The 23444-nt window shown below is 37.1% G+C and overlaps 1 protein-coding gene across 2 annotated transcripts in view; it reads left to right on the top strand.

Moving 5' to 3' along the window:
* Positions 1-23444, top strand: part of CDH12 (cadherin 12) — a 623017-nt gene that overhangs the window by 273330 nt on the left and 326243 nt on the right. The window contains exon 2 of one of the 2 annotated variants that reach the window (XM_030551749.1): positions 6901-7044. The gene's annotated coding sequence lies outside the window, so the exon portion shown is untranslated. Of the gene's footprint in view, positions 1-6808; positions 7045-23444 lie in introns of those variants that run through there. The other variant, XM_030551748.1, reaches the window with a different exon arrangement.

Below are 23444 nucleotides of genomic sequence, written 5' to 3'. Positions count from 1 at the left end.
GGCAGCCGCAAAAACAGTTGGTGGTTCCAACTAAGTACCGGGGGAAGCTCTTAAGCTTAGCCCATGATCATCCCAGTGGCCATGCTGGGGTGAACAGAACCAAGGACCGGTTGAAGAAGTCCTTCCACTGGGAGGAGATGGGCAAGGACGTTGCCAAGTATGTCCGGTCTTGTGAGGTATGCCAAAGAGTGGGAAAGCCTCAAGACCAGGTCAAGGCCCCTCTCCAGCCACTCCCCATAATTGAGGTCCCATTTCAGCGAGTAGCTGTGGATATTCTGGGTCCTTTCCCAAAAAAGACGCCCAGAGGAAAGCAGTACGTACTGACTTTCCAGCATGAAGACCTCCAAGCTTAGTTATCAGCTTGGACCTGGTAAAGCTGCCACCACCCAAAAAATTAGAGTGTTTTGGGGCACTCTGGTCCCCACAAAAACCTTCCCTGGGGATTTTGGGTCCCAAGACCCAAATTCCTTGAGTCTCACAACAAAGGGGAATAAACCATTTCCCTTCCCTGGGTTCCTGGAGAGATACACAGAAGCAAGCTCCGTGAATCTAAACAGAGGGACTCCACCCTCTCTATTTCCAGTCCTGGAAACACAAGGAGAGAAAGCCAATCTCTCCCCCACCCCCCTCCTTCACCCAGAGGGAATGCAAAGTCAGGCTAGTAAATCTAACACACACAGATTTCCCCCTGACTTCTTCCTCCCACCAATTCCCTGGTGAGCACAGACTCAGTTCCCTGGAGTTTCCCACTAAAGAAAAACTCCAACAGGTCTTAAAAGAAAGCTTTATATAAAAAGAAAGAAAAAATACATAAAAATGGTCTCTCTCTATTAAGGTGACAAATACAGGGTCAATTGCTTAAAAGAAATATGAATAAACAGCCTTATTCAAAAGAACACAATTTAACACATTCCAGCAAGTACACCATGTAAATACAAAAGGAAAAAAAAATAACCCCTATTGTTTTATGATCTCTGTACTCACAGCTTGGAAACAGAAGATTAGAAATCAGGAAACAGAAATCCTCTCATAGCCGAGAGAGAGACAAGCAGAAGACAAAGAACTCAGACACAAACTTCCCTCCACCCAGATTTTAAAAAGTCTTGTTTCCTGATTGGTCCTCTGGTCAGGTGTTTCAGGTTACTTCTTTCCAGGTGAAAGAGACATTAACCCTTAGCTATCTGTTTATGACAATGGTGTTGCAGGTTGCATGTCCAAGTGAACAAAATGTTAATCCCAGCTGACCTTTGCCCTCTCCATGCACAGGGAAAGGCTAAAAGAATGGCTACTTGGAAGATAAAATGAGAAGAATACCCTTGAAAAGGGAGGGCTCCACGTCCAGGGGTTACAGGACTGGCTTGAAGCGCAAGCCGAAGGATATTTTCTTTTTATTTTCTGATTTACACTAACCTTTGAGAAAAAGAGCTTGTTGACTAAAACTATTTTGTTTTGTTTGTTATATTTTTATTCGAGGTCACTCCTTCAGGTAACATATGGTCACCATCCTTCTAGCCAAGATGGACTAGACAATACCCACTTTGGAGTCCCTCTGTGAGTCATTCAGCATCCTGTCAAGTGTTTAGTGTACCCCATCCATCGTACTCCTCACCCCTCTTAGCTAAGGAGGAAGAAATCTGCAAATTGAAAATAGGTTTCCCAAATGGAAGTGCAGTACACTTCCACCAGGCCAGCCCATCATTGCTGTATTTATTCTGACATCACATCTGCTCTTCCCATCCAAACAAATGTCGGTCTTAAGAATATTCATCAACATTTACCACTTATCTGCTGAAATGCTGTAGCCATAATAATCAAAGTAATTGTTAATGAAAAATGAATACCTAATAGCCTCTCACTGTGAATTCTGTAACCTGAACAGTGATATAGTGGTTTGCTTTGAAGCTTTACTATTAATAAATCAAAGTACTAAAGCACAGTAGTAGGCCAGGTTATTTTCTAAGACAATAATGGTTGCTACTAAAAGTCAACATCAAGGGTATCTGAAATAGGAATTAGGGAATTACCATACTGAGCCAGACCAGTGGTCCATCCTCTCTGGCATTCTGCTTCTGACAGTGGCCAATATCAGATGCTTCAGAAAAAAGTGCAATAAATCTTGTAATTGGAATTATGGAATCACTCGCCCAAAAACGATTTTTCCCCCTAACTTCTCACTGTTAATAATTGGCTTATACCCTTAAGCGTGAGAGTATATAATAACTTCACATAACGCAAGAACTAGGAATCACCCAATGAAACTTATAGGCAGCAGGTTTAAAACAAATATAAGGAAGTACTTCACACAATGCAGTTAAACTGTGAAAGTTGTTACCACAGGATGTTGTGAAGGACTAAAGTATAACTGGGTTCAAAAAAGGATTAAATAACTCCATGGTGAATAGGTCCCTCAATGGCTAGTAGCTGAAATGGTCAGGGATGCAACCCAATGCTCTGAGTGTTCCTAAGCCTCTGATGGCCAGAAGTGGGGACTGGACAGGAGAGGATGATTACTCAATAATTGCCCTTCTCTGTTCATTCCCTCTGAAGCAGCTAGATCTGGCAGTGTTGGAAGACAGGATAGTGGGCTAGGGGGGCCACTGGTCTGACTCAGTATGGCCATTCTTATGTTATAGATTTATATCCTTTATATATTGTAATGCTAATATAAATATTTTCACTAACCATATTTTCACTAATCCTTTTTTTTTTTTTGAGTTCTGCTAAATTCTTGGCCTCAATGATATCTTTTGGCAGAGTTCCAAAGATTAATTATGGATTGTGTAAAAAAAATTTCCTTTTCTCTTTCTATAATTGTTACCTTTAATTTTCATTGAATGTCCCATTGTTTTCGTAGTACAAAGAAGGGTAAAATGGAATATCCATTTTTTATCTATACCATTTATTATGCTATATATTTATACTCTCTACTCCTGTGGAAGTCTTTCCTCTCTTCTGATCATTTTTGTCCCTGGGGTCTATTTCTACATTTTTGTTTGTTTGTTTGCTTTTTGTGATGGGTGACCAGAAATGAACCTAGTATTTCAGGTGAAGATGTGTCATTAATTACATATAACGACTTTAGACAATTGTCACTATTATTTTTCATACCATTCTTTATACATCCAAATACGTTGTCTCTTCTTTTGAACAAAACTGCACTGAATTTATTGAGCTGTTCACAATGCTGCCATTGGACCTTTTTACTTGAGTGGTTATAGTTAGTTTACTACTACTACTACTAAGCATTTCTTATGTGCTTGTCATGCATAAACCTCAAAGTCATGTACAAAGAAGGATACATTACACTTCCTCTTAATACAGATGAGAGACCAGAGGATGAGACAGAGAAAGATGAAGTAACTTGTCCGCATACCAGATTAGTGGCAGATGCAAGAATAGAACCCAAATCTCCTGGCTTCCAGTCTTGTGATCTGTATTCTGAATCCCTAAAAGATTTAGATCTCAGCCATTTGTCCAAGTGGTTCAGATTTATTCCTTCTAATGTGCATTACCTTATGTTTGTCAGCAATGAATTTAATGACATTTAGGCTGCCCTACTTAACAATAAGTCCCAGTGGAGTTTCTCACAGTCTTCTTTAATTATGACTAACTTAAATATTTTAGTCATTTCAAATTTTACCACTTCACTGATCACCCCTTTTCCAGAACAATTAATTACTATTCTAGGCCTCTACTTACCAGATAATGATACCGACTTCCTTTATCCATAGAGTTATTTCTATATGGTGTTCCCTCATCAGGCAGCCAGTGCTAATGAAGATGTTCTTTGAACTCATCTCTTTTTAGTGACCAGGTGCTTCCAAAGATAACACCCAGGGGGAAATCTTGTTAGTTGACTAGTGACAGATAGGAGCAGGCACTTAGCAGGTGACTGTGGTCACCAAAGTTCTCATATCTGAAACAAAGTGACTGACCGCCACAATCTGTTCAATTTCTGTCCAGCATTCTAGTTTTGTTTAACTGGTGTTAATAAATATACCAGTAGAGTTTTGTGTATTAAGAACAATGCAATAATGGGCCTGATTCTTCTTAAACTGGTTTTCCACCTATTTAAAACCATACATTTTCATAGGTTCATAGATTTCCAAGGCCAGAAAATGAATGGAATCATCTACTCTGACCACCTGTATAACACAGACTGTAAAACTTCCAGAAAATGATTCCATTCAATCTTGATTTTAAAATTGCCAATGATGGATAGTCCACCATGACCATCAGTAAATTGTTCCAATGGCTAATTACCTTCATTGTTAAAAATGTTTGTGTTATTTCCAGTCTGAATTTGTCTAGCTTCAACTTCCACACATTAGATCATGTTATACCTTTGTATGCAAAGAGCCCTGTATTATATATTATTCCCCATGCAGGTATTTATAGACTGCAATCAAGTCATCCCATAAGCATCTCTTTGTTCAGCTAAATAGATTAAGCTCCTTGAGTCTATTCCTGTAAGGTCATTCATCTAATTGTTTAATCATTTTCGTGGCTCTTCTCTGAACTGTCTCAAATTTATCAACATCCATCTTGAATTTTGGACACCAGAACTGATCACAGTACTCCAGCAGCAGTCACACTAGTGCCAAATACAGAGGAAAAATAACCCGTCTACTCCAACTCAAGATTCCCCTGTTTATGTATCCAAGGACTGCATTAGCCCTTTTGGCCACATATTCCGCTGATTGTCCCCTACAATACCAAAATCTTTTTCAGAATCACTACGTTGCATGATAGCATTCCCCATCATGTAACTATAGTCTGCATTCGCTATTCCTAGTTACATATATTTACAATTAGCCACATTAAAAATTGTATTATCCAGATTGCTCTGTGTCAGTGACCTGTCCTCTTCATTAGTTATTATTCCCTGAATTCTTGTGTCACCTGAAAACTTCATTGGTTATGATTTTATGTCTCTTCCAGGTCATTGGTAAAAATGTTAAATAGTGTAGTGTAATTTACAATGATATTTTGAGATCTATAAGTTAGACAGCTTTTAATCCATTTAATGTGATTAGTTTTTTAGTCAAAACATTGTGGGGTACTAAGTCAAATGCTTTACAGAACTCTATGCATATTATATCAGCACCATTACCTTTATCAACCAAATTTGTAATCTCATCAAAAAAAGATATCAAGTTAGCCTGACAGGATGCAATTTCCATAAACCCATGTTGATTGCTATTAATTATATTACCCTTCTTTAATTCTTTATGAATGTAGTCCCATGTGAGCTGTTGCATTATCTGTCCCAGGACTGATGTCAGACTGACCTGGCTGTAATTACCCAGGTCATCCCGTTTACCCTTTTTGAATATTGGCACATTAGCTTTCTTGGGACATCCTCAGTGTTCCAAGAGTTATTGAAAAACAGTATTAATGATCCATGAGCTTGTCATCCAGTTCTTCTAAAACTCTTGGATGCAAGGTATTTGGATTTGCAGTTTAGTCTGACTTTTGTAGCTCTTGTTTAGTATCCTCCTGTGGTATACCTCTACCCCAATATAATGTGACCCGGTATAACATGAATCTGGATATAATGTGGTAAAGCAGTTCTTGTGGGGGTGGGGTTTGTGTGCTCTAGCAGATCAAAGCAAATTCGATATAATGTGGTTTCACCTATAATGTAGTAAGATTTTTTGGTTCCCAAGGACAGTGTTGTATTGGGGTAGAGGTGTAGTAGTGGAATGGCAAAAGTGTTATCATAACTGCATAATGCATGACTGCATAATCTCTTTTTTTCCACAAATGCAAATCAGAAATATTTATTGACCACTTCTGCCTTTTCTGCATTATTACTGATAATTCTACCATTTCCATCTAGTAATACACAAATACCACTGTTAGGATTTTTTGTTTGTTTCTAATACACTTTAAAAACAGTGTCCTTTACTCTGCTAGCCATAGATTTCTCCTCATGTCGCTTTGTTTCCATTATAAATTTTCTATCACTTCTGATTTATATTCATTACTATCATCCTCCTCTTTGTTCCATTTGTTATATATAGATACATATTTTGTATAGCTACCCTCACCTCCACTCTAAACCAGGTTGTTTTTAACCAATACCTGATTTACAGTGGTGTGGGAGGCAAATCAAGCCCTGTAAAGTTTAGTTGCTTTATATTATGTTTGCTTCTTAAATTATTCTGCACATTGCTTCTTTGAAGGGGTCCTTCTGTAATGAAATAATAATTCAGCATTCTTAATCTGTTTTATTTAAGCTATCAAATATGATTATTTACTATGTCTAGCCTGCGTTTTTTTTAACATAGACAAGTCTGGGGGCTAACATAAGCCCATCAAACTCATTTCATTTATTCTAGGCTGGAACTGAGCTCTGTTTTCCAGGGTCATAGGCAAGTGTATGAATCTATTTTATCTCCCAGATTACAGAACATTACATACAGAGAGCCTCATATTACAAAACAGCTACATCGGTCTCTAATTACTCAGATGTACCTTATGTTGAATGATGATGCAGCTTGAGAAACAGCATGCAAAAGCATATTTGTTTAAGTCCTTAGACAGTTAACATTGTGCATAACCTCCTCACAAATTACAGCCTCAGCTGCAGCATATCCATTAGGCTGAAAGAGAAAAGATTCCCAAGTGGCCCTGGTGCCTTTCCAAATTCCCTTGCAACTCACCAATCCTCTCAATGCTTTCTCTGCATGTGGGGAGTGTTCAGTACTAATCAGGTCAATGATCATCCCACAGCTCCCGGGACATGACAGGAGCCTATCACAGCAGTTACATGATCTTCCAGACCTGAGCACATTTGCTGAGAATCTCATGTTAAGAAACAGTGCTTTGGTACTCTTTCTCTCACTCACTGGGAACCTCTGTGGATTTCAGCTTCTCTCTCTCTCTCTCTTTTAGACAGTGAGGAGTTCAACACAAACGAAAAAAGGCAGTACAGTATGCGGCTACCTGGAGGGTGTTGATTGAAAACTTAGATTGCCCCCAAATCACTGCTGATTTGACTGATGCCTCAGCTCTATCAGAGAAAGGATTTCAATTAAGGTAAGTGCTGCTTTATCTGGGGGGACTGCATCATGCTGAATTTCTGTATTGAAAGTTCTAACTGAGTAAACTGACATTCTGCACTGCAGCAAGACAGTCCGTTTGTTATGTCAGTAAAAGCCTTAGTTTAGAGATAAGTGTCCCATAATGGAACTATTGTTTTAAGAGAATAAGGTTGTTAGACAGATTCATTTGAACTGTTGGAAATATTTCTGATCAGATGGTCTTCTGAATCTTGCAAAAATAATTAGAAATAAGAAGGGGTGGGAAAGAAGGGGGAAAACACACTCTCTTTCTTCTTTGCCCTTAATATATTTAAAGGAGTCTGCAAGGCAAAGATAACTTAATTTTGATTAAAGAGGTTTCGTTCATGCTAAAGTGGAAAGTTATGGTCTAAAGGCTTCAAAGTTCCACGGTATTTGAATGAGAAAGGGGTATTTCAAATGTGAGTTGAGAATATGTGTGCAGCTTCCCAGTTTAGCAATGCCATTGAGGAGTCTGAGATATTATACTAAGCATCTGACATGTTTTTGAACAGTTTCCAGTGCAGGACTAGCAGCTAGGCTGGGGAGGATGGCTGTTTCTTATGTGAGTGGTCAGAGAATTAAATCTATAGCTTTCAGCGAAAAAGTAGTCTGACATGAATCATTGTTTTGATTGAAAGGATGGGGACTGAACCTTCATAGAGTGATGGAAGCAGCATGGCATGTTGAAAGAAAGAAAGAAACTGATGATTAAGATGTTTATTTGTAAAAGAACAGAGAACAGGTAAAAGAAGATGTCTCAAAAGATTAAATGTATTCTTAAGAAAAAGTCAGGGATGTTTACAGTGACTGCTGTTAGCCTGCCAGCCTAATGTGTCTAAAGTGAGTTGAATTTGATGGTCTCAGTTCAGTCCATACTTAATGTCCACGTAGTCAGGAGCTAGATGTGAGGAGCTGGTTAAACTGTCCAAACTTTGTAACCCAGCGAGAGACCCAAAGTAAGATCTGTTGTATTAAGAATGTTACTTGGGAGGGCAATAAAAAGAAGAAAATTGGAAACATAAAATGTTCTATCATAATAAAGAGAAAAATCCCTGTGAGATCAATGGAAAGTTAATTGATTTCATATCTTACTTTCATATGAACATATATTCATATGAAAGTAAGTAGTTTTTAAAAGTGTGATTAAATGTCCTTATTTTTCAGCCAATAGCGTTGTAAATATCATTAAAATCATTTTAGCAGGCATCAATATATATATCCATATATAATTTATCGGCTACCATTATTTTCAATAGCATTAATAGCATTTTGTCATACATTAAATATGTAGACACACTTTTGGAGAGATTTTCTTAATCTCCCCACCCCCTGAAACAAAAGTTGTTCAAGAAAATTTCAGTTATCTACAAGTTTACTACTTATCCCATCAGCTTTTCATGGCTGGAGCTGGTGAAAAGTTTCCTTTCTTCCATCCTGCTTTCATAAATGTAAGCATATGTGAAACTGAACTATGGTTTTGGGGAATGTACTGAAAGCCCTGAAAATCTTAATTGGCTGTCAATATGGTCTCATTCTTGAAAATACTAATTTCCATAGGCAGTGTATCTGAGACTAGTGTCACCGTGTAACTGTTGTATTCTTGGGAATGGAGTTGCTTTTGGAGGTAGGTACAGGCATTGACAACTAGTTTGATTTGCCACATCGACCCATTTCTCAGCCCTTATAGTAGTGAAGAGATATTTACTCAGGCATGTGCTGCTTCTCCCCAGAGAGGATATTTTGTCTTGACCAAGGCTGGGAGGGGATTTATTAGGATAAATCGAGCTCCTACTCTAGCTATCTGCACTGAACTGTGTTTCATGAGTAATCAATGGCTCCTCGACATAATTAGTATTAATATACATGAGTCAAAACATCTATCCAAAATTTAATCAAAAGAAAACACCCTATTACTTTACAGGAAAAAGTTCCCTAGCTTTGAGATTAAGTATTCCTTACACAGCTGCTGATTTGTGTGCTCATATGCAAACAGCAACAACTTCCTGTCTGGTTTTTTGCAAGGGCTAACTATAAACACTGTTTGACATGATGGGTTTTATTGCATTTCCATCAAAGACACTGAAGTAGATAAAAAGAAAAGCATCGCATTTAGTTTCATCACGTCTGTGGCTCTCTAAACCCATATGCACTTGTATTTCACTTATTAGAATATTTAAAAACCAAACCAAATCCAGATGCACCTTCTGTTTTTAAGTGAAGAGACCTTTTTAATTTGCTGGGATCATATATAAGGATGTTTCTCCAAACACCTGCAGATTCCACCGCTACAATCTTCTTCACATTATGAAAAAATAAAAAGACGATACTAATTATTTTGAACAACCATCTGTCTGAGGATTTCAAAGCATTTTATAAGCATTTCCCTTTCAATGTTATATCAGGGATGAAGGAGAGTATAATTATTCCCATTAAACACAGTACATAGGGAAACTGAGACACATCTGTTGTGTGATATACTCATGGAAGAGGCCAGTGGTGGAGCTGGGAATAGAGCCCAGGTCTTCTGCCTTTGAGGCCTTTGTTTTGACCATAAGGCCATAGCAAGTAACATTAGGAGTTATATATAGGTTTCAGCTCTATTTCAGTTCTTTCTAGGTCTTTGAATGAGGCCAGTGTTCAAATCTTTGCCTCAAGCCAACTTTCATACTCGTGACAGAAGATGGAGCTTGCTATCTAGCTCATCTCAGTTGAAATGAGTATCTGATACTAACACTTTCATATCTGGGGCTTCTTTAAAGAAAGTTTGACAACCAGTGAAGTTAAAATAACACAGGTAAAAGCAATGAGCTCTGTCTACAGGCAGACAGAAATATACCCATTGTAGAGCAACAAGGCACACTTCTGATCCAAGTGTGATGATAGTGTGGGAGAAAAAAAAAGGAAATTCTTGTTAATGGCTAAAGTTAACAATTCCATGCCAGGGAATGAAAAGGGTAACTATATAATTTTAGATGGGCATGAGAAAAGACAAATAAGACTATGTTGGAGATGCTATGTGGCACCGAGTTCCAGCAGCTTCCCTTCTCTGAGCTCACAGACCCTAAAGGCTCAGGACTAGTGAGAGAGAGGCTCTGAGGGCAGCTTTAAATCTCCAGTCCCCTAGAACTCCTTACAGGAGCAGCAACAGCATCTCCAGCAAGACTTCACATGTCCAGCAGCCTCCCGCTGTCACTGAAACCTTTGAAACTGAAATCATGTCACTTTCACGTTTTGTTTCCTGGATATTCATTCATGTCTCTCTGTGGCTACCAAATTCCCTCCGATATAGCACCTCATTCCCCATCCTGACCATACTCCTTCTCATCCTTCCACTCACAGCATCTCCTCTTTCCCCCCTTTCTTTCCCTTCCCTCCATCTCCCATATCTTTCTACTCTATCTGTCCCCATTTCCTCCTATCCATCCTTTCCTCCACTCCTTTGCTTCTTTAAATACACCTTTTCCTTACCATTCTACTTGCTACCACTACTCTGTTAGTGTCCTCTCCTTGAAAAATGAACTCTACAAAAAAAATAAATAAAACAAAACCCAGTATTGAAACTAACAGGACACCTGTTCTCCAACACTCTGATCATGTTGCTTGTGGACCTGATTGTGAAAACTGCTGTTTTCTGCCTCAGATATACTGGATACTCTCAGTTCACATTAACTTCACTCAGAGTGAAGATTGCCTAACACCTTTCAGGAAGTGCCCAGAACCTCACAAGACTGAGTCCTTCAAATCTAAAGTTGATGTACTCAGTGGAAGATCCTCTAAAGAAGATTGTTAGGAACAATGAATTAAAGGGAATCCTGCACTAGGTTTCTGTTTCCAGTGTTAGACTGGATTTATGACTGATCACAAACTCATTAAATCACTGATAACGTTACCACTCTGCCCAACACACCAAACATATTGACAATACAATAGTAAGTGACTCTTGATAAATAGTATTTTATTTACTCATTATAATAGCTCTGGAGCCCAAAATCCTCTCTTCCCCCCCCCATTCAGGTAGAGATTCATAAGACATCTGTTTTGACCTGACCCTTCCAATATGTTTTGACTCTGATCCCTAAGACCCACCAATTGGACTGACAGGTCATTGAGAATCTGTGATTATTCATTTCTTAGCCATTCTTTCAAGACTGCCAGCAAGTACCAGTCTTAATTGTAGTATTGGTGAGGTGGAATGCTTCCCACCAAAAACTGGCCTGAAACATTGACTCATTTCACAAAGGCCACTGTACAGGCTATGGTCCAATGTCTCTCTTTTTTTTTTTAAATCACTGTGTTCTGTATCCCTCTCTCAACATTTTGAGATATCCAGCCTTCTCAGATTAATTTATTTTAAAGTGTGCAAAGCTTCTGGGCATTCTTGAAATGGTAGTTTGAGTAACTCTGTTAAGCGCCTATATGGAGACTGCGGGATATATTTGCTAAGAAGAATCTACTTGGCATTTCTATCTTTGTACATAATTAGTCTGTTTGTGCATGTTACAGTCTTTCATATATCTATTTTGTATTTAGTTCGATATCTGTGTTCCAGGATGTGATCTAAAATATGTCTTGGTCGCAAGTTTCATTCACTTTTCCCATTTTTGAAAATAAAGCAAACAAAAAAGAATATTGGTGAATGGAATGCATGTATCAAGTAGTACAATTTAATGGTGGTGTTCTAAGAATATTTGCAACTGGAGTGGAAGGAGAATAAGACTAATACATTTGACTGGGTTTCCATTGGTCTGAATAGCCAGAGTATAATTCTTTAATTTAGTATTCATGTTAAGGATTTTTATGACCAAAGCATTTCACAGATTATATTTTCAACTGGCTTTCATTTAAAGCAGCATTTTAGACATTTAACTGAGGTGCTCATTAACCAGCAAAAGCTAAAAGCCTTTTCATAGCCGTACAAAAGAATATGTGAATGTTTTGCGTGTTAATGGTTATTGCACTTATAACTAAAATGCTAATACAAATATTAAGTTCTTTTACTAGCTGGTTACAGTAAATCTAATTTTAAATCTTTAACTACTGGTAACTTGGTAAATATAACAAGAACTCATTGCGCTCTCTTTCAAAAATAGCATTTCTTACTCCATTGTCTGATAAACATGTGTGCCTGAGAACAGATAATGGACCTATTCAGTGTGAAGTTACCTCAGTGCAAGCCTATTGGCTTCACTGGAGTTACTTCTGAATTACTCTTATGATCAGAACCAGACCCTCTGCCTTTAACTGGACATTCATCATTGTACTGATTAACGATATGCATGTCTCCAAAAGTTCAGCTTTGCTTCTGATTCCCACCCTGAAGTTGAATGCTTAGGCAAACCTCCTAGACCTACAAAATTGGGCAGGACTTTACATGAGAATAGTTTTTCTTTCAGTGTTTTGACCTTTCTGCCTTTGAAACTGGGTGCTACTTTGAAGAGTAGTTATGTACAGAAAGTGCGGGAGTGGAGGAGTTTGGGTAAGGGGAGGGAGATATAGTTAACTAACTTAACCACAATATGATAAGGTTCATGTAAAAAAAGATTTGCTTTTCTCTTATAGCAACTCATCTATGTCTGCAAATCAAAGGTTTGCTGAGACTAGACAATAACTAACTTCATGTGCTTTTTCTATGTTCAGTCCTTAAAATTCATCCCAGGTAAACTTTTCCATCTTGATATTTAGCACTCACTGCACATCTGTGCAGATCTGGCATTAAGAATCTTGCACTTTGTTTTGAGGGACAACTATTTTCTTATATAACATGACTGTTTTCTTTTAGAAAGTTGTGGTCCCTTTATCTAGTTTACAGAATGGGTGAGCTTTCAAGACCATCATCAGTGCCACTTTGAATTAGCTATCACACGCTGCACTGATGTAGCAATTACCTGTTACTCTCTCTAACCCTGAGACCCCAAGTGTGTCAAGTCAATGACACATCTGAGCTGCACCAGCCCATAAAATGAGGAACCTTAGGTTGGGTTCAAATGAGGTGTCCTGTGTGACAGAATAAAGCATAGCCATCAGTCCAACCATCTGAACATATTAATAGGTCAAGTTAAAAAAAGGCTAAGAGAGTACTCCAAAGAAATATATTTTCCTGTTTAAAAACAAACAAACAAACAAAAACACACAAAAACATAGAATCCTACATTTTTTTCTAAGCTTGTTATTTAAACTATTCAGTTGAACCCAGTCTGGAATTCCCTCGAGCACTATCTTCTAACAAACAGTAGACATTTTTTGCAAATGCTTTTTAAAGATCGCCTATTTTAATCAACTCACTTTTCTCTGTAATAACTGTGTGACATTTTTTTGCCCTATTTGTGATCAATGAGCATGCATATTTTAAATTAGAAATTCATGCACTTTAGTATCTTTCAGAAATTCTCTGTTGGACTAAAAGAGGGCTTGATCCTCGGGGGGTGCTGAATGCCCAGAACTGCCATTGATTATACAGGGCTTTGCAGGTGTTCAGATCTTTTCAGGATTATATTCCCAGGTGTATTAGCTGGGATTACCGTTTACCAGATGCAACTAGATGATTAAATTCAGTGTGCTTGGATTTTTCTTGAATACAGAAACCAGTCATTGTGTTTGTGTGTGGGGGGGAGGGGGCAGGGAGGCACATGTCAAAATTGGGTTCATCATGCCCAAATAGTTAGTAGTATGCTATAATTTAAACTAAAATCCAAGATGTAACAAATTCATTTGAATGTAAGTCTTCCTCTGATAAGTAACAGACAGAACTGGTCCTCTGTAGTTTACTTCAGTTGCCAGTTTCAGTGCAGAGTAACACATGGCATACAAGGCATAACACAAAGTTTGTCTGTTCTGTCTATCTAGGTCCTTATATTGTCCCCATCATCGCAGTAACTGAGATCTCAGCTTCCCCCCTCTTTACCAGGAACCTATTTTGAATCTTCGACATCTTACTGGGACAAATGCTGTATTAGAGGATGGATTTGCAATTAATTTATCCTAAGAGTCTCTCCCCATGTTTATGTAAATAATTGGTGCAATAACATAAAAACAATACATTTTGCATACTGCCTAAAAATACAAAATATTGTATACATGTAAGCTGCATCTGTATGTGGTATGGCCTTTTGATCATTCTTCTTTTCCTAAAATTTATTTTGAGAAATAATTATACCATTATCTCTGATATATCTATAATTAAGTTGTCTTTTTATGACTTGTTCTTATACATTTTCTCTTATGGCATGTTCTAAAAATCAATAAAAAAGTAAACTAATGTTTTTAAAGTATTTCTATCACAGATATTTAACAATAATAGTCCCAAATGGTAATTGCAATTGTTGGAGAAAAATAAACTTGGGTCAGATAGCTCTAGGTCTCTCTCTGTATATTTAAAAAGATCAATTTGCAAGGCAAAAATTTGCTGTTTTAAATTGTTTTTCAGGAGAAAAGTGATTTTTTTTTAATGCAGATCCACCAAAGACAATGCATTTTAGTAGTTTCAGTACCCCTGGAGGCAAACATTTGAAAAAGGAGAGAGAACCATAACACTAAGATAAATGTTGTAACTAGGATCTAAGAAGAAACATAATACAAAAATAATAGAGAAATATCTCTTGTCAGAAGAGTGGTGGGGAGTAAGCATGTTTATTGTTCTAGGAGTCTAAGTCCTTTCAGAAGTCTAATTAGATATCTTGCTTTTCCTTTATTATATTATTTCCTCTTCGTTTATATATATTTTTTACAAAACAAGTACAGAGCTATACAATTATTTTTATCTTGACAAGGACTAGGATTACAGATGCAAAGATAAGCAGTTGTAAGATATATTAATAAATAACTAGAGAGATGTTTTAGAAGATAAGAAATTATAACAAAACCCAAAGTTACTAAGACATAAATGTACAGAAAAGGAAATGAATGCAAAACAACCATTTGATGCATCAGCATATTATGCTTTGAAGTTATATAACTATAAAAAAGTTGGGTTTTACTAGTTTAAATTCTAAAACTTTTCAAAGTGTCCAAGGAGTTAAATGTTCTTTGATAATGAGTGTGAGATTTATTGATACCTCTTTGTTACAATATATACTCTTCTGTGCAGGTATAAAGGGAACCATACTGCAGTAGGATTGTTGTCCAACGCTCTCATCCAGGCAAAGAGGGATCTGTCCTTTTCATGAAAATAGATTTTGTGTCCACCAACAAAGTTGGAAAGAAGTTACCAAGTATTTTTAATTGTCCAGTGCCATGTTCCTAAAGAGATCCTTAAGGAAGCAGATGGAACTCGGGGAAATCTTGGTCAGAAGATGAAAATTAGAAGGCTAATGTTTGTACCATAGAGGCAAAAAAAATAAAATAAAATAAAATTTGGGAGTGATCAAACCTGAGTTAAGATGCAATGAAACTCCCACTAAAGTCAATAGAAAGAGTCCTGTTGTCTTCAGTAGTAGCTGTATCAAGCCCTTTATGCAAGGCATTATGAGAAGATGATGAATAAACTATAAAAACCCAGTTCTATAGATAAATTTGATAGATATCCACAGAGACTCAAAGCTCCTGAGATTCACATATTTTTATCTAAACAAATCCATAGCAATTGAGCTACTTTCTTATTAACCTTTAAAATGATATTTTATAACTGCAGTGGATAGCTTTTGATTGCTAGCATATGCTTCTGCCTGGGGTGGGATGGTGGGTCACAGTCCAGGATGCTATGATATGATCATGCTTCCTCTCTGGTGCGCACGCCAGCTACCCTGCTTGTCCCCAACACTACTGTAGGCAGAAACCCACCTTGTATGCTGGGTGGATTGTACTGAGAGATGAGACTGCTGCATACAGCTGAGTGACATTGCTGCTTACAGGGCATTACTACTGTGACTCGTTTGAGCTATCCTCAATCTGGTCATTGTCCCAGGGTCAATGTTTACAAAAGTTTACTGGTGCTGAAATAATTTCAGTGGTCTGTCTAAATGTTCCTCTGCCTTGGGAAGTCAGTGTCTTAGATCTTAAAATGTATGTCCCCTCCTTGCTTATTGGGCTATTTTAGTCCAATAGGTTTATTGTCATTAAAGTTAATTATTCAGAACTTCAATTGTTTCATAAAACTGATTGAAAAGTGCATATGTATCCCTTGGCTGTGGCTGGTTCCTTCTCCTGGCAAAGTCTGAGTGGCTTGTAACCCTGAGGATTAATCTGTTGGTCTGTATAAAATGTTTTTTTGATAAATTTAAGTATTTAATGTAATAGGCTTATAAATTTATAATGCAATAGCTGTAATGCAAGAAACCTACAGGGCAAACATCCTGTATGACGCTAAGGCAACTTCAGCACATTTTGGGACCCTTATTCAGAGAAGTGATAATAAGACAAAATACCTACTCAGATATCTGGAGACCTTTAACTGAACCAATAACAGTAAAGGGTGGAAAAAGGGGATTTTTGCCCACAAATCCATCAAGTACACCACAAATGCATATATACCTGTCATTCATACGCACATAAATGTTAACCTATGAGGCAGGTGTACCCTAACTTTTCCGTGGGGGAAAGATGAAATTTGGGCATAGGAGAAAGGATTTCCAACCAATGCTCTATAAAAAGGTGAGACAGCTCACCATCAGGGAGGCGATACATCCATTTATCTGCTCCTGTCTACTCTTCATCGCCTCCACCCTCATCTACATATCGATGCTACCCATCTACGATGGCTATTAACTATTAATAGTCTGTAGTATTATTTCTTTTCAAAACAGTAAGTAAAAAGGGATTTAATCTCCCTTATATTTCATTTTAGTTTTAGCATTTAGTGTATATATAGAGTTAAAATAGAATGCAAACCATCTTGAAATAACTTCCTTTGCCAGAGGTGTGAAACCACCCAAGAGGTGCTGCAACACCAAAGTGAGTATTCAAGTTTGCATAAATCTATATCTTAAAAAAACTGATATTTTGTAACTTTGTAATCTTAAAGTGTTTTAACATTTGTTTATTGCTTCATTGATTTTAATAAAAGGTCTTTATGACTATGTCTGTCTCAGTGTAAGCTCCTGTCATATACCCCGAAGTTCCTTTTATAAACTCTGTGAAGCCTGATTCAGGATGAACTTTATCTTCTAATCAAATATATTGGCAAGCCAAACCCTTACTAATTAATATCCAATTATTATTATTATGAATTAATTAAAAATTAATTAATAAAGTAAAATAAAATTAAGTGGATAGATTACAGCAACCCTACTAACCCACCCTAAATCAGGCTACAGGCTGTTTGACTCCCATGCTGCTTATAGCACGACCTCACAAGCAATTCCCATTTCCGCATCCAAGAAGTGCTGCAACAGCCCCACCTGGAGTTCAGTGGATGTCATTATTTCCATTCCCATCCAATATTTTCTACTTTGTTGACCAGGTGTAGCACATTGGTACAACCATTGATGGAAGGAAGGAGAACTTCTCCCCTTCCCCAGCTTTTTTACCATTCTATTTATATCCTTCTTAAGGTGACTATGCTGGAATGATGCATTCTCACTCCTGGGGACAGCCATCCCAACTTTTTTAATGTGGTTGTGTGAGGACCACTAACTTGTCCAAGACCAGGTATTGAAGGTGGGGTGGCCATAAAAAAAAGCATAAGCCTCTATAGCTTGAACTAAATGACCAGGTCTGATAGCTATTTAAACAGCCTTTTAGACTTTGCGGCAGGAATGAATTGCAGCCTCTTGGAGCACAAATTAACCTACCCTTAATTTTGTTTGTGAAATTACTCAGGTTTTAAATAATTTATATTGAAAAATAATAAAAAATGTTAGGGCGAAATAATAGATGAACTCCCACTCATTATTTAAAATAGGATAATTCTAATTACTATGTTGCTTTCTCCTCACACTTCAATTCCAGTATTACTTTCACAGCCAATATTTTTACCAACTCCTAGAGCTAGATATTAATGCTTTATGCTACTTGAAAGCTGAGAGTATTAAGCATTAGTTCCAGCTCTAACAGCTCACAAGGTACAAGGTGTTTAAAATCAAATTGGAAAGAAAGTGGGAGAAAAAGGTCCAGAAGGTAATAACAATGTAATTTTGAAATCTGATATGTTACAAACTACCAAGACTAGGAACAATTATCATTAATTGAGTGAGATTCCCGGTTGTCCAATGGCATATAGTTTACTAACCCTTTTAGTTGGGTCAGCAGCTGGGACTGAAGCTGGATGATTTTTTTTTTCAGACAACTCTGTTAATTATACAGCTGTGCCTGGGACTTGTAGCTCCAAAGAATAGATCCTCAATCACACAAGCTAAAGGAACTTTAACTGGGGAGCAGTAACAGTCACCAGTGTATCAACTGTGTTACAGTAGCATCAGTTTATAATCCCTAGTGATTCATGAGATACCATGCCTTGAAGTATTACTTTTTTAATAGAACAGGCAAAAAAATCACAAGTCATTTCCCACATATACCATGATGTTTTAAGAATCCTGAGCCAGTCCAGGCCTGACACTGGTAAGGTTTTCTTTAGCCAAAGAAGCATTTTTTTCCCTTTTAAAATTGTTCCATTTATGTAGGAAAAAGTTGTCCATACTTCCCTATTTATTTGACATCATTTTTGGAGTTCTTGGAATCTCTACAATGATATTAGTAGAGATAACTTCAAGTTGCAAAAATGTCTGTATTTCCATAAAGTTTAAGCCTATTGAGATCTGGGATTTTATCTTGGGTCTATCTCTATATATCAAATATTATATACTTAGGCTTGGCAGAATGTAATTTATATTTTTTTTAAATAATTTTGACAGATAATGTCTATTTATTTTTAAGCATTCTATATGTGTACTGATTTTAAATGTTCTCAGTTGCAGGAAATTATGGGTATGTGCAGATACTAAGAGGATGAGACAATATTTATTTAGCAACAGTAGATGTTGAGATTCAAAAAGTTATAGCTTTGCAATTGTTAAAATACAAATTGCCAACATCACATGTCAAAATTCACAAAATAAATATGCTTAAATCAAATGCTAATAAGTTCTCAAGTAGCATTTTTCGATTTTGCCTACCTCTAAATGTGTTTTTATCAATGGCAGGTATTGATAAACAAGTATTTGTGTCCTGTGGCACCTTATAGACTAACAGACGTTTTGGAGCATGAGCTTTCGTGGGTGAATACCCACTTCCTCAGATGCATGCATCTGAGGAAGTGGGTATTCACCCACGAAAGCTCATGCTCCAAAACGTCTGTTAGTCTATAAGATGCCACAGGATTCTTTGCTGCTTTTACAGATCCAGACTAACACGGCTACCCTCTGATACTTGACAAGTATTTGTGTGTTTGTGTATGATAAAATCTATGTTGATCAGCATCAAATCCTTCCAAGTCTTAGTATAGTCCATTAGTGGGAGAGATGAAAGGGCAAGATACATAAACAGAACAGAAAAAGTAAAGGTTTAGATGGTTTTCATGGAAAATATTTAAAATTATGAATAGTTTCTGTTTTTTAGAAATTCCTGCATTTCCTTTTAACCTGGCCTCCCCAATTTGTATTGCCCTGCAGTTTCTGACAAAATATTCTATAGTATTCCATGTTAATAGTTTATGTATCTAAGCAGACAATATATTTTTGGACTACTGGAATGGCCTATCTTTCATCCATCATTGTTAAAAGGGGCTCGTTACCTCGATATTTTCAGGGGTTGGGAGGCAAGGGGGAACTTGAAGACATTCTCAACTGCAGATGATATATTTTAATTTTCCAGCTTAAGTTAAAGTTGAGGTTAAACTGTAAGAAATAAACAGTTCTGGCCATCATACAACACATCTATAAATATTTGATACATGTCCAGGTGTTTTAAAGGAGTTTAATAAAATATATTGTGCTACGATAATAGAAGTTGTAAAAAAAGGGTGACTAACGGTACCAGATTTTCACCCAAGGTTTCTTTAGGTCTATATTGCTGAAGGGATCGTCACATGTGGTCCAGTCTGGTAGGTTTCTTAATGCTTCTTGAGTGATGCTGAATGCCAAGATCTGAATTAGTTCCAGGAAAAAATCAAGTAACCCTGTTAGGGCCTGATACCGTATTCCTTATTCAAACAAAACTTCCATTAAATTCAATTTGATTTTCAATCCAATACTATGGATGACATGTCTGCCCTTGTCCACACTTTAAGAGCTACTTAAATAACAAAGACCAGACTTCCTATATGGTGACGTGAACCAAAGGTCTGGAGTCCCAGAGTCAGCCATCAGAAAGAGCACATATCACACAACCTTATTCTGATGCCCTGTGCTTTATAAAACCAGTGTGTAGATTGTGTGAAGTGTGTATCTCTTATATAAATGTACTATATTTTTTTACTTATCGAGAAGAAAGTTTTTAAGTAAAATGCTACACTTGCCAGAAACATACATTAGCAACCCTGCCAGAAACATTCTTTAGAAACCACAAACATACATTAGCAATCAGAAACTATCTGCTGTAGTTATAAAGCATCATGATAAACAGTAAAAGGTTAAAATAGCTCAACTGCTGTGGATTTAACATTTTCAGATGGAAATATCTCAGTTCAGGAGCTGATCTGGGCTCTGAGGACGTGTTTAGAAGCATATCTCAGACAGATCTGGGACACGTGTGCACGTGCACACACTCACATGATGTATATGAGTGACTGATGAACCTTAAAGAGTTCGTTCATGTAAATTTATCATCCAAAGTATACAAGGTTTGGAATGGCATCTACAGCTATGTATCGGATGGACATTTTCCTGACTTCATTCAGTTCTCTAAAGGTTTCCCTTACACCACCACCTCTCTTCACCGATCTGTCCTCCAAATAAGACTCCCTGCTATTGTCTGCTGATACTGAAATCATCATTTTACCCGGACAGACTTCCCAAGTAGTTTGCTGTTTCTTCTCCCCTCTGTTGTTTTCCCTTGCTGGAAAGTAACTCCCCACTGTCCACCAACTTAGAACAGACATCAAGTCAGATGGATATTAGTCCATGTTAACCAGCTTCCTCTGTATCATGCACCCATGTGCATTGAAATGCTTTATATTAGAAAAATCACAGAGTAGAAAGTCTTTCTATGAAATTGTTCAGGGACAACCCATGCAAAAGGCAAATTGATCGGAAGACAAACTCAATCAAAAGTGCTTATTGTACCACTGTAAGATTGCTGTCCACCAATCCTCTTTAAAGCCATTTTATTATAATTATCATCCTCAAAATAATTTACTACTCCACTGGTTAGAAGGCTGATAATGGTACAGGTCACAAAGAAATAAGAAGGGATCAACACCATAATTCCAGAAAAAAAGTATAATGATACAATCTGAAGATTAAGTGTGAATGTAATCATGTTAGTTTTCTAATTATTCAAATCTTAATTACAACTGTGTTGGCCCAATTAGTTCAGAACACAAGGCTAATGTTAGGGTTGGGTGGATACTCAGCATCTGTGCACAAGTGAGAGACATCTGTTGCCAAGTGGTGGAGTGATGGAAAGTGTCAACTTACCAGCTGTGAAGTCAGCAAAGCTCTTAAAAAAACAAATTTGAGCCAATACAATGATTTAGCACACTTAGGGGGTTGTAAAGCTTACTGCACATGTAACTTTAACTAGCAGTTGTCACGTAGTGGGATTGAAGATCTAGAGCAGCAATGCATATTTAAGTCGTTGCCTGCTTCTCTAACAACGCCCTGCCTGACAAGGATCTGTGGTGAGGAAGCTGACAGTAACATCTATGCTTCAGAAGGTTGATTTTGCTTTTTGTTGAACAAACTGCAGAGCAGAATATGCCAAGGTACTAAGGTGGTGACAGATACCTTAGAAATGCCATATATAGACAGACAAAAGAGGGTATGTTATAAAAACAAAACAAAGGATTTTAAGTGGAATTATTTATGATTTTCTAACTCTGCTTTCTTCCTTCTATGCAGTTCCGCAGAGAAAGGGATGAATATATTAATTATGAATTGCACCATAACTATTGTTTATAGCTATCAATTTCAGAGTAACAGGGTTTTTATGATTCTGACAATTGACACTGATCTTGGTAACTTCTAATATTACCTACCAAGATTGAGGGTATTAATAGTGTTGCTAAGTTTACAATGATGTGCTTAATATTTATGCATTATTAACATTTAATGATAACATGTAAACTTTACTGAAAGGTAATCAATTGGCAGCAAGAACAAAAGAAGAAAGAGAGCATTAAAATCTCAGATGGAATTATATCGAGCACTAATGCATTCATTTTTGACCTACTTCTGAATTTGTACAGCTTTTTTGTCAGCACCTTCATCTGCATTACTTTCAAGTTTTTATTTATTCACGTTTCAGAACTTACAGATGGAGGAGTGTTTATATTCATTGTAGTCTGATAATGTTAATTTACATGAAATGCATAGACTGTTTGGTGTTGTACTATAATGTAATGGAAAATGAGCACAACTTTCAACACTGACTCCACAGATTTTTCAGTTACATTAAAACAAAATTAAAACAGAGTTAGGGGAGCACTTCTAGCATTCCAGATCTGGGCGTACTTATTTGCAAATAACAATAAGGCGGCTTTTGATTTCTCTGCTGTTTGAGCAAATCGCCCTCCTCAGTTGGACTTTAATAGGGATATTTCTACTTCAGAAGAATTACTCTGCACTATTACTGTCATTGATACTTCATATTAAAGCAGCAACCTGCCTGTGTTGCCGAAGTTAAGCATCCTAGACCACCTCTACAAAATATATATATATAACTGCTTCTGAGCAAAGTGTAGTGAAGTATTAACTTTCATGGCTGAAAACTAAGGATTTCAGTGACTTGTTTTTTGTTTTGTTTTGAAGTGTTCAACTACAGTTTATACTCAGAAAGCAATTTCAGCACTGCTGCAAGTTCTGCCATAATCTATGTGCATGTATTTGTGTAGTGATTTAATGATGCAAGTGACAGTTCATCAGACTTAGCTAAGATTATCAGACCCATTTTACTTATGTCTCTGTGAAAGACTTTAGCAAAAGCTGCCAAATGATCTGAAGCTGGTACCATCACCACTCACCACCAGCATTTCAAACCACAAGTCTAACTGTAAATTGCCCATAAATTCAGAGAAAAGTTTAGTGAGACACATAGCAATTAATTATAGATGGTTTAATGTTTTGGGTTCCATTTTCCTATGACTGTTGCAGCTGTATTTCACCTACAAAATGCCTCTTTCCCTTTAAATTATATTGACAATGTGAATAGCACATGTATACTTTAACTAAACAACTTACCAATTCAAGTGGGCTGCCTCAGCTGTAAGACATGAACTCAGAAGTGATAAAGCATGGCACTGCTTCAGTAAAATGGAATAAGAAATCATTTTGACAGAGCCTAGATCTC

The sequence above is a fragment of the Gopherus evgoodei genome, chromosome 2, assembly GCF_007399415.2.
Source record: "Gopherus evgoodei ecotype Sinaloan lineage chromosome 2, rGopEvg1_v1.p, whole genome shotgun sequence".
Taxonomy (NCBI): Eukaryota; Metazoa; Chordata; order Testudines; family Testudinidae; genus Gopherus; species Gopherus evgoodei.
The sequence above is the reverse complement of the archived record's forward strand: the minus strand, read 5'-3'. Positions and strand labels throughout refer to the sequence as shown.